Source organism: Mus caroli, unplaced genomic scaffold, assembly GCF_978045245.1.
Source record: "Mus caroli unplaced genomic scaffold, Mus_caroli_1 scaffold_19, whole genome shotgun sequence".
In the NCBI taxonomy this organism is placed as follows: domain Eukaryota; kingdom Metazoa; phylum Chordata; class Mammalia; order Rodentia; family Muridae; genus Mus; species Mus caroli.
In genome coordinates this window covers 88239706-88251098 of record NW_028227274.1, presented here as the reverse complement: position 1 = coordinate 88251098, position 11393 = coordinate 88239706, and the positions used below count along the sequence as shown (strand labels likewise).

The window sequence follows — 11393 nt, the reverse complement described above, 5'->3', positions numbered from 1 at the left end:
GCTATGCCAAGTAATTATTTTTAAGATGTACTCATTTTTTAGTGTGTGTGTGTGTGTGTGTGTGTGTGTTACATGCACACAGACACCCTTGGGTGTGAAAGGTGCTATCAAATACCCTGAAACTAGAAATACAGATAGTTGTGAGCTTCCATGTGAGTGCTTGGAGCCAAACCCAGGTCCTCTACAAGAACAGAAGCTATTTAAAATGTTTTTATATAATAATCAAGGTATGAATAATACCCTTAATTATATCCACTAGATGAAATCCATCTGTTAGATGTAGCTCTCACCTGAACTGCACTATATTTCCTACAATATAAGGAGGCTCTTGATAGTCACAATACTTGAGAATTACAGAGGCCAGTTTGATATTAAGAAGTTCTTTCGAGTCTGAGTTACCTCACTCAGGATATTTTTTAGTTCCATCCATTTGCCTGCAAAACTCAGGATGTCCTTGTTCTTAATAGCTGACTAGCATTTCATTGTATAAATGAACTACATTTTCTGCATCTATTCTTCTGTTGTGGGACATCTAGGTTGTTTCCAGCTTCTGGCTATCATAAATAAGGCCATTATGAACACAGTGGAACATGTGTCCCTGTGGCTTGGTGGGGCATCTTTTGGATATATTCCCAAGACTGTATACCTGGGTCTTCAGGTAGATCTATTTTCAATTTTCCGAGGAACCTCCAGACTGATTTCTAGAGTGATTGTACCAGTTTGCAATCCCACAAGCAATGGAGGATCATTGTATGTACTCACTAATAAGTAGATATTATCCCAAACAAAACAAAACAAAACAAAAAACCCAGAATACTCAAGATACAGTCCACAGAAATAAAAAAGCTCAATAAGCTGAAGTGCCCAAGTGAGGATGCCTCAGTCCCACCCAGGAGAGAGAAGAAAGCAATCTCAAGTGGTGGGGAGGGAGGGAGCTGGGAGGGAAAGTGGACTGAGTGGGGGAAGGAGTTGGGGAGGGGGAGAGAGAAACCTAATCTGGTATTGGGTGAGGGAAAAGGACTGAAGCACTCGGGGCCTGCAAAAGAATGTAAACAGGCAACCTCAGGAAATAGAAGGTTGGGGGGAGCCCCCAGAATGCAGCAGAGACCTGGGAGGTTAGACACTTGCAGAACTCAAAGAGAAGGACCTTAGATGAAATGCCAAGCAGTAGGGAGAGGGAACTTATAGAGCCCATCTCCAGCAAGAAGACAACACATCAAGTGAGGGATGGGGCTGCCACCCCACAGTCACATCTCTGATCCATAATTGTTCCTGTCTGAAAGAATTACAGGGATGGAAATGAAGAGAAGCCTGAGGAAAAGAAGGTCTAGCGACAGGCCCAAAGTGGGATCCAGCTTCAGGGGAGATCTCAAGGCCTGACACTACTACTAAGCTATGGGGTGCTCACAAAAAGAGACCTAGTATGATTGCACTCTGGAAGACCCAACAAGCAGCTAAAAGATTCAGATGCAGATATTTGCACCCAACCAGTGGACAGAAGTAGCTGACCCCTGTAGTTGAGTTAGGGAAGGCTGAAAGAAGCGGAGAAGGGCAATCCTGTAGGAGGACCAGTAGTCTCAATTAATCTGGACCCCCAAGATCTCTCAAACACTGGACTACCAAACAGACAGCATACACTAGCTGATATGAGGCCCCTGACACACATACAGTAGACTTCCAGGTCTGTGTTCATTCAGAGATGATTCATCTGACCCTCAAGAGACTGGAGGTTCCAGGGAGTTCAGAGGTCAGGTGGGGTGGGGAGTGAGTGGGGCAATCCACTTGCAGACAGGGTGGGGTTGAGAGGAGGTGTGGGATGTGGAACAGACCAAGGGTGGATGGGAGTGTGAGGGGAATGGAATATGGAATGTAAAAATAAAATAAAATTAAAAAATCTATTATTAACAACACTAGTAGCCCCTTTAGTCCAATTAAAACCTGTGTTTATATTTTCTGTTATCTAAAGTTGTTCCCTAGATTGTCATTAATTATCACAGCTATCTAGTCAGTATCTAAATTTATTGTACATCTGTTGTTTACCTGCTATAAATTCTAGATATGCATGGGACTATTTTTAATTACTAAAATATATATTTATTTTTTAAAAAATTCATTTTACTTTATATATAGTTCAAACTATGTTCATAAACTTTAAATTATTTCGATCAGACTGAAGATTAGCTTATGCATTTTAGTACAATTCATTGTAGTAATTTGTTTTTTTTGGGGGGGTTATTTATTTGTTTGTAATTACAGTAAATTACTGAGTATCCAAAAAAAAAGTTCTTTCAAATTTAGTGTTAACAAATTGCACATAGAGAATCATCTATGATTAGCGGGCTTTGGTTTAAATGACTGAATTTATTTAGTAAACAGCAAACAGGAGTAAAAGAATAAAACAGTGGCAGCAGAAAGTTATTAGAACAGCAGAAGGCAAATGAAAGTGCCTTGATCCAAAGAGGTCAGCTGGAGCCTTGATTGACTACAATATTTTAAGGAAGTGTACTTTTTCCTAAATGAAAAAGTCTTCTCATCGAAAATCTAGATTCCCTTTCCAACTTACATATTTCATACCATGGGATAAGCCAGAGAAACTTCTCAAATGTTCTTGAGGACACACTGCTTTTTTTTTTTTTTTTAATATTTTTATTACATATTTTCCTCAATTACGTTTCCAATGCTATCCCAAAAGTCCCCCATAGCGCCCCCCCACTTCCCTATCCACCCATTCCCATTCTTTTGGCCCTGGCATTCCCCTATATTGGGGCATATAAAGTTTGCAAGTCCAATGGGCCTCTCTTTCCATTGATGGCTGACTAGGCCATCTTTCGATACATATGCAGCTAGAGACAAGAGCTCCGGGGTTCTAGTTAGTACATCATGTTGTTCCAACAATAGGGTTGCAGATCCCTTTAGCTCCTTGGGTACTTACTCTAGCTTCTCCATTGGGAGCCCTGTGATACATCCAATAGCTGACTGTGAACATCCACTCCTGTGTTTGCTAGGCCCCAGCATCGTCTCACAAGAGACAGCTATATTTGGGTCCTTTCAGCAAAATCTTGCTAGTGTATGCAATGGTGTCAGCGTTTAGAAGTTGATTATGGGATGGATCCCTGGGTACGGCAGTCTCTAAATGGTCCATCCTTTCATCACCGCTACGAACTTTGTCTCTGTAACTCCTTCCCTGGGTGTTTTGTTCCCAATTCTGAGAAGGTGCACAGTGTCCACACTTTGGTCTTCATTCTTCTTGAGTTTCATGCGTTTAGCAAATTGTATCTTAAATCTTGGGTATCCTAAGTTTTGGGCTAATATCCACTTATCAGTGAATACATATTGTGTGAGTTCTTTTGTGATTGTGTTACTTCACTCAAGATGATGCCCTCCAGGTCCATCCATTTGGCTAGGAATTTCATAAATTCATTCTTTTTAATAGCTGAGTAGTACTCCATTGTGTAAATGTACCATAATTTCTGTATCCATTCCTCTGTTGAGGGACATCTGGGTTCTTTCCAGCTTCTGGCTATTATAAATAGGGCTGCTATGAACATAGTGGAACATGTGTCCTTTTTACCGGTTGGGACATCTTCTGGATATATGCCCAGGAGAGGTATTGCTGGATCCTCCGGTAGTACTATGTCCAATTTTCTGAGGAACCGCCAGACTGATTTCCAGAGTGGTTGTACAAGCTTGCAATCCCACCAACAATGGAGGAGTGTTCCTCTTTCTACACATCCTCGCCAGCAACTGCTGTCACCTGAATTTTTGATCTTAGCCATTCTGACTGGTGTGAGGTGGAATCTCAGGGTTGTTTTGATTTGCATTTCCCTGATGATTAAGGATGTTGAACATTTTTTCAGGTGTTTCTCTGCCATTCGGTATTCCTCAGGCGAGAATTCTTTGTTCAGTTCTGAGCCCCATTTTTTAATGGGGTTATTTGACTTTCTGGAGTCCACCTTCTTGAGTTCTTTATATATATTGGATATTAGTCCCTTATCTGATTTAGGATAGGTGAAGATCCTTTCCCAATCTGTTGGTGGTTTTTTTGTCTTATTGATGGTGTCTTTAGCCTTGCAGAAGCTTTGTAGTTTCATGAGGTCCCACTTGTCTATTCTCGATCTTACAGCACAAGCCATTACTGTTCTATTCAGGAATTTTTCCCCTGTGCCCATATCTTCAAGGCTTTTCCCCACTTTCTCCTCTATAAGTTTCAGTGTCTCTGGTTTTATGTGAAGTTCCTTGATGAAATGGAGAAGTTCCTAGACAGATACCAGGTACCAAAGTTGAATCAAGATCAGGTTAATGATCTAAACAGCCCTATATCCCCCAAAGAAATAGAAGCAGTCATTAATAGTCTCCCAACCAAAAAAAGCCCAGGACCAGATGGGTTTAGTGCAGAGTTCTATCAGACCTTCAAAGAAGATCTAATCCCAGTTCTTCACAAACTATTCCACAAAATAGAAACAGAAGGTACTCTACCCAACTCATTCTATGAAGCCACAATTACTCTGATACCTAAACCACAAAAAGACCCAACAAAGATAGAAAACTTCAGACCAATATCCCTTATGAATATTGATGCAAAAATCCTCAATAAAATTCTTGCTAACCGAATCCAAGAACACATCAAAACAATCATCCATCCTGACCAAGTAGGTTTCATCCCAGGGATGCAGGGATGGTTCAATATACGGAAATCCATCAACGTAATCCAGTATATAAACACACTCAAAGACAAAAACCACATGGTCATCTCCTTAGATGCGGAAAAAGCATTTGACAAGATCCAACACCCATTCATGATAAAAGTCTTGGAAAGATCAGGAATTCAAGGCCCATACCTAAACATGATAAAAGCAATCTACAGCAAACCAGTAGCCAACATCAAAGTAAATGGTGAGAAGCTTGAAGCAATCCCTCTAAAATCAGGGACTAGACAAGGCTGTCCACTTTCTCCATACCTATTCAACATTGTACTTGAAGTCCTAGCCAGAGCAATTCGACAACAAAAGGAGATCAAAGGGATACAAATTGGAAAAGATGAAGTCAAAATATCACTTTTTGCAGATGATATGATAGTATATATAAGTGACCCTAAAAATTCCACCAGAGAACTCCTAAGCCTGATAAACAGCTTCGGTGAAGTAGCTGGATATAAAATTAACTCAAACAAATCAATGGCCTTTCTCTACACAAAGAATAAACAGGCTGAGAAAGAAATTAGGGAAACAACACCCTTCTCAATAGTCACAAATAATATAAAATATCTTGGCGTGACTCTAACTAAGGAAGTGAAAGATCTGTATAATAAAAACTTCAAGTCTCTGAAGAAAGAAATTATAGAAGATCTCAGAAGATGGAAAGATCTCCCATGCTCATGGATTGGCAGGATCAACATTGTAAAAATGGCTATCTTGCCAAAAGCAATCTACAGATTCAATGCAATCCCCATCAAAATTCCAACTCAATTCTTCAACGAATTAGAAAGTGCAATCTGCAAATTCATCTGGAATAACAAAAAACCTAGGATAGCAAAAACTCTTCTCAAGGATAAAAGAACCTCTGGTGGAATCACCATGCCGGACCTAAAGCTCTACTACAGAGCAATTGTGATAAAAACTGCATGGTACTGGTATAGTGACAGACAAATAGACCAATGGAATAGAATTGAAGACCCAGAAATGAACCCACACACCTATGGTCACTTGATCTTCGACAAGGGAGCTAAAAACATCCAGTGGAAGAAAGACAGCATTTTCAACAAATGGGGCTGGCACAACTGGTTGTTAACATGTAGAAGAATGCGAATCGATCCATTCCTATCTCCTTGTACTAAGGTCAAGTCTAAGTGGATCAAGGACACACTGCTTTTACTCAGGCTTTTTGTTGTTGTCTTTTTTCCCTGTCACAGTTAAGGGAACCAGTCCCCTGGTTGGTTCCAAACAATGGACCTTGGAGGACAAGTGACAAAGATATGCTTGGGTTTGAAGGGGGTTATCAGATTTTACATAGAATAATCATTAAAATTTAATGTGATTTTATTTTAAAATCAATTTAGAATAGCAAGGAACTGTTTTATTTTTAGTCAACCTAGACTATTATAACCAGAAGACCTCATAGGTGGAGAAAACAAGATGTTTCAAAACAAATCCAAATTCAAACAATATCTATTCACAAATCCAGCCCTATAGAAATATTAGAAGGAAAACTCCAACCCAATGAGGATAACTACATTCAATAAAACACAGGAAATAACCAATTCCATTAATATCTTTCAACATCAATGGATTCAATATCCCAATAAAAAGACACAGGCTAACAAATTGGATACCAAAACAGGATCCATCACTGCTGCATACAAGAAACACATCTAAGTAATTAAGGTAGATATTGCCTCAGAGTAAAGGGCTGAAAAAAGTTTCCAAGCAAATGGATCCAAGAAGCAAGTTGGAGTAACAATTCTAATATATAATAAAATAGACTTGCAACAAAAAATAATAAAAAGAGACAGGGAAGAACACCATACTCATCAAAGAAGAACAAATCTACCAAGATGGTATCTCAGTTCTGAACATCTATGCCTCAAACACACAGACACATTTGAAAAAAAAGAAAAAGAAAAAATTACTAAAGCTTAAATCACAGATTGAACTCCACATGTTAATAGGGGGAAACTTCAACACCTCACTGTCACCAACTGACAGGTCATCCAGATAAAAACTAAACAGAGAAATAATAAAAATATGAATGAAATGAACCTAACAGACATCTATAGAGTATTTCATCCAAACAGAAAGGAATATACCTTCTTTTTAGCATCTCATAGATCCTTCTCCAAAATTGACCATATAGTTGGTCACAAAACAAGCTTCAACAGATACAAGAAAATTGAAATAATGTCCTGTATCTTATCAGACCACCATGGATTAAATCTGGACTTCAACAATAGCAGAAACACCAGAAAGCCCACACACTCATGGACATTGAACAACTCTTTACTCAATGATCTCTGGGTCAGGGAAGAAATAAATAAATAAATTAAAGACTTTCTAGAATAAAATGAAAATGAAGGAACAACATACCAAAATTTATGGGACACGATGAAAGCAGCGTTAAGAGGAAAGTTCATAGCACAAAGTGTCTCCCTAAAGAAATTATAAAGCTCTCTTACCAGTAATTTAAAAGTACACCTGAAAGTTATAGAAAAAAACGAGGCATGCACACTAAAGAGGAGAAGGCCAGAAATAATCAAAATCAGGGATGAAATCAACCAAGTAGAAACCAGGAACTGGTTCTTTGAGAATATCAAAAAAAAAAAAAAAAAAAAGTCAAACAACCCAAAAGACAGAGAGATAATATTCAAATACATAAAATCAGAAATTAAAATGGAGATAGAACTGAATTCAAAGAGCCATCAAGTTTCACTTCAAAAGCCTATACTCCACAAAATTGGAAAAGCTAAACAAAATGGATGTTTTTCTAGATAGTTGCCACTTACAAAAGTTAAATCAAGATCAGATAAATGATTTAAACAGCCCTATAACATCCAAAGAAATAGAGGTTGTCACTAAAATCCAAGGGCCAGATGGTTTTAGTGTATAATTCTACCAGACCTTCAAGGAAGAGCTAATGCCAGTTCTCCTCAAACTATTCCACAAAATAGAAAGAAGGGACATTGCCAAACTCATTCTATGAGACCATAGTCACTCAGGTACCTAAACCACACAAATACTGCACAAAGAAAGAGAACTTCAGACTTTCTTCTTTTATGAACGTTGATGCAAAAATACTCAATAAAATACTCACAACTCTAATCCAGGAACACTTAAAAAACATCATCCATTATGACCAAGGGATGCAGGGGTTGCTTAATATATGAAAATCCATCAACATAATCCACTATGTAAAGAATGAAAGGAAAAAAATCACATGATCATTTCATTAGATGATGAAGAAACCTTTAACAAAATCTAACACCCCTTCACATTAAAATATTAGAGAGATAGGGGTACAAGGCACATACCTAAACATAATCAAAGCAATATATAGCAAGCCAATAGGCAACATCAAGCTTAACAGAGAGAAACTTAAAGCAGTTCCACTAAAATCAAGGACAAGACAAGGCTACCCACTCTCTTCCTATCTAATCAGTATAGTACTTGAAATCCTAGCTAGAGCAATAAAACAGCTAAAGGAGATCAAGGGGATCTTTCTGATTTTCTACAAATTGGAAAAGAAGAAGTTAAAGTATTGCTATTTGTGGATGATATGATACTCACATAAGTAACACCTTCAGCAAAGTGGCTGGATACAAAATTAACTCAAAGAATCAGTATCTTTCCTTTATACAAATGATAAGCTAGCTGAGAAAGAAGTTAGGGAAAACAACACCCTTTATAATAGCCATGAATAATATAAAATATGTTGCCATAACTCTAAATAAGCAAGTGAAATATTTGTATCACAAGAACTTCAAGTCCCTGAAGAAAGAAATTGAAGATCTCAGAAGATGTGAAGATCTCCCATACTCATGGATTGGTAGAATTAACATAGTGAAAATGGTCATCTTACCAAAAGCAATCTACAGATTCAATGCAATCCCCATGAGAATTACAACACAATTTTTTATAGACCTTGAAAGAGCAATTCTCAACTTCATATGGATAAACAAAAAAAACCCTGGATAGCCAAAATAACCCTAAAAAATTAAAAGAACTTCTGGAGGAATCAATATCCCTGTCCTCAAACTGGACTACAGAGTAATAGCAATAAAAAACTGCATGGTATTGGTATAGAAACAGACATGTTGATCAATGGAATCAAATCGTAGACCCAGAAATAAAGCCACACACCTATGAACACTTGATTTTTGATAAAGAAGCAAAATCCATACAATGGAAAAATGAAACTATCCTCAAGAAATGATGCTGGATATTTACATGTAAAAGAATGAAAATAGATCCATATTTGTCACCCTGCACAAAACTCAAGTCCAAGTGGATCAAGGACCTCAACATAAAATTGGATATACTAAATCTCATAGATGAGAAAGTGAGAAATGCCCTTGAACACTTTGGTAAAGAGGAAAAATTTCCTGAGCAGAACACCAATGGCTCAGACTCTAAGATTAGTAATTGATAAATGGGACCTCATGAAAGTTCTGTTAGGCAAAACTTCTGTAAGACAAAGGACACTGTCAATAAGACAAAAAATTTGTCAATAAGGCAGCCTACAGATCTTCACCAACCCTATATTTGACAGAGGACTAATATCCAAAATTTACTATCCGAGAAGCTAGACACCAACATTTCAAACAACCCAATTAAAAAATGGGACACATAGAATGAATGGCCTGGAAGCAATTAAAGAAATGTTCACAACCTTAGTCATTAGGGAAATGCAAATCATAACAACTCTAAGATATCATCTTACACCCATCATAATGGGTAAGGTCCAAAACTCAAGTGATAGCACATACTGGCAAGGATGTGGAGCAATGGGAACACTCCTTCATTGCTGGTGGGATTGCAAACTTGTACAATCAGTTTGGAAATCAATTTGTCTATTACTTAGAAAACTGGGGATAGTTCTACCTCAAGACTCTGAGCTTATGCCCAAAAGATGTTCCACCATCCCACAAAGACACTTACCTGCTCAACTATGTTCATAGCAGCTTTTTTTCATAATAGCCAGAAACTGGAAACAACCTAGATGTCCTTCAGTTGAAGAATGGATAAAGAAAATGGGGTACATCTACACAATGGAATAGTATTCAGTTGTTAAAAACAAAGACATCTGTCCTGTATCTTTCCTGGCCATGGGCTAAAAGGAGCAATATGATGCTGGAGGGTGTAGCTACTGCTCCCTGGCAGCCGCGGGCAGGTGGCACTGCCCAAGGAACCTGGATGCCTCTCTAGAACATTAGCTCAGCTAAGAGTGCCTACTACAACGACTTCTCTGCCCCCCACCCCCACCAACCTTACCTCCTCAGACAGCAGTGGGACCAGGATGAAAATGACCTTTAGGTCTACCTTTTTGACCATCACCACCATAACTAAAGCTGATGGAACCAGCACATACAAACAATATCGCAGGACACCTTCCTCCTCTAGTACCCTTGCCTATTTGCCACGGTTTGAAGAGGACGGCCTGGCTCCCATCAACACTCCTCGCTGCTTTGACTCAGCCATCTCTGTCTGCTTCTTACAGTCTGAGTCCAGCATGTCTCTGCACTCCATGTTCTCACTGTATGAGGAGAAGGAGAAGCCGGAGCCATTGATATTTGTTGAGAAGTTCTCAGTAAAGCTGTGCTGCCAGTTCTGCTGCAGTGTGTTCAAGGACTCTGTGATCACTATATGTAGGCATACCTTATGCAGATGATGCACCTTGAAAGTCAAAGAAGTGTCCCGTGAACAATGCCAAGCTGACAATGGTGGTAGCTGAGCAGACTGGAGGAGAGCTCTTCATACATTGTCAGCATGGCTGCCGTGAAGCAGGCACTGGAAAGCCTGGTGTCTTTGAGGTGCCCCTTCACTATCAAGCTTAGTGCCTGGAAGGACCACGAGAGTAGATATGACTATAGGCCTGTGTGCTGCCCCAGCAACCCCAGCTGCTCACCCCTTCTCAAGATGAATCTCGAGGTTCACCTGAAAGAATGTGAACACATCAAGTGTCCCACTCTAAGTACGGGTGCACATTTATTGGGGTTCAGGGCACCTATGAGACACACTTACAAACATGCTGCTTCGAGGGCCTGAAGGAGTTCCTGCAGCAGACCGATGACCACTTCCAGGAGATGCATGTGACACTGGCCCAAAAGGACCAGGAGATCGCCTTCCTGCGTTCCATGCTGGGCAAACTCTCAGAGAAGATTGAGCAGCTGGAGAAGAGCTTTGAGTTCAAGTTTGATGTCTTGAATGAGAACCAGAACAAGCTCAGTGAGGACCTCATGGAATTCTGGAGGATTGTATCCATGCTGAATGATGAGCTAGCAGTCTTACATCAATGCATGCCTGAACATGGGTATCCTAGCATCCTATGACCCTCAGTAGATCTTCAAGTACAAAGGAATGTTTGTGGGACACCAAGGCCCTGTCTGGTGTCTCTGTGTCTAATCCATGGGTGACATGCTCTTCAGTGGAGGGTAGATAGGAGGCATCTCCAGGAAGATACAGAGACCTGAGATGGGAGAGGTGTGCAAGAATCAGTGGGGGTGTCCTTAGCTGCGACTCAGTATTGAGGATGTAGAGCCTGGAGAGGCTGTCTCCTGTGGCCAGGCAGGAACGCCAGTGGAGTGATAGGGACACCGATTCACCTACAAACCTTTTTGACCCAAAATTTATCCTGTCTATAAGTAATGCAGGGATTGTGGATGGAACAGAGATTGAGGGAATGGC

At 39.6% G+C, this 11393-nt stretch overlaps 1 pseudogene; it reads left to right on the top strand.

The window, feature by feature from the left end:
• The first annotated feature begins 9923 nt into the window (after positions 1-9923).
• LOC110284586 (E3 ubiquitin-protein ligase TRAF7 pseudogene) lies at positions 9924-11144 on the top strand (annotated as a pseudogene).
• The last annotated feature ends 249 nt before the right edge of the window (positions 11145-11393 follow it).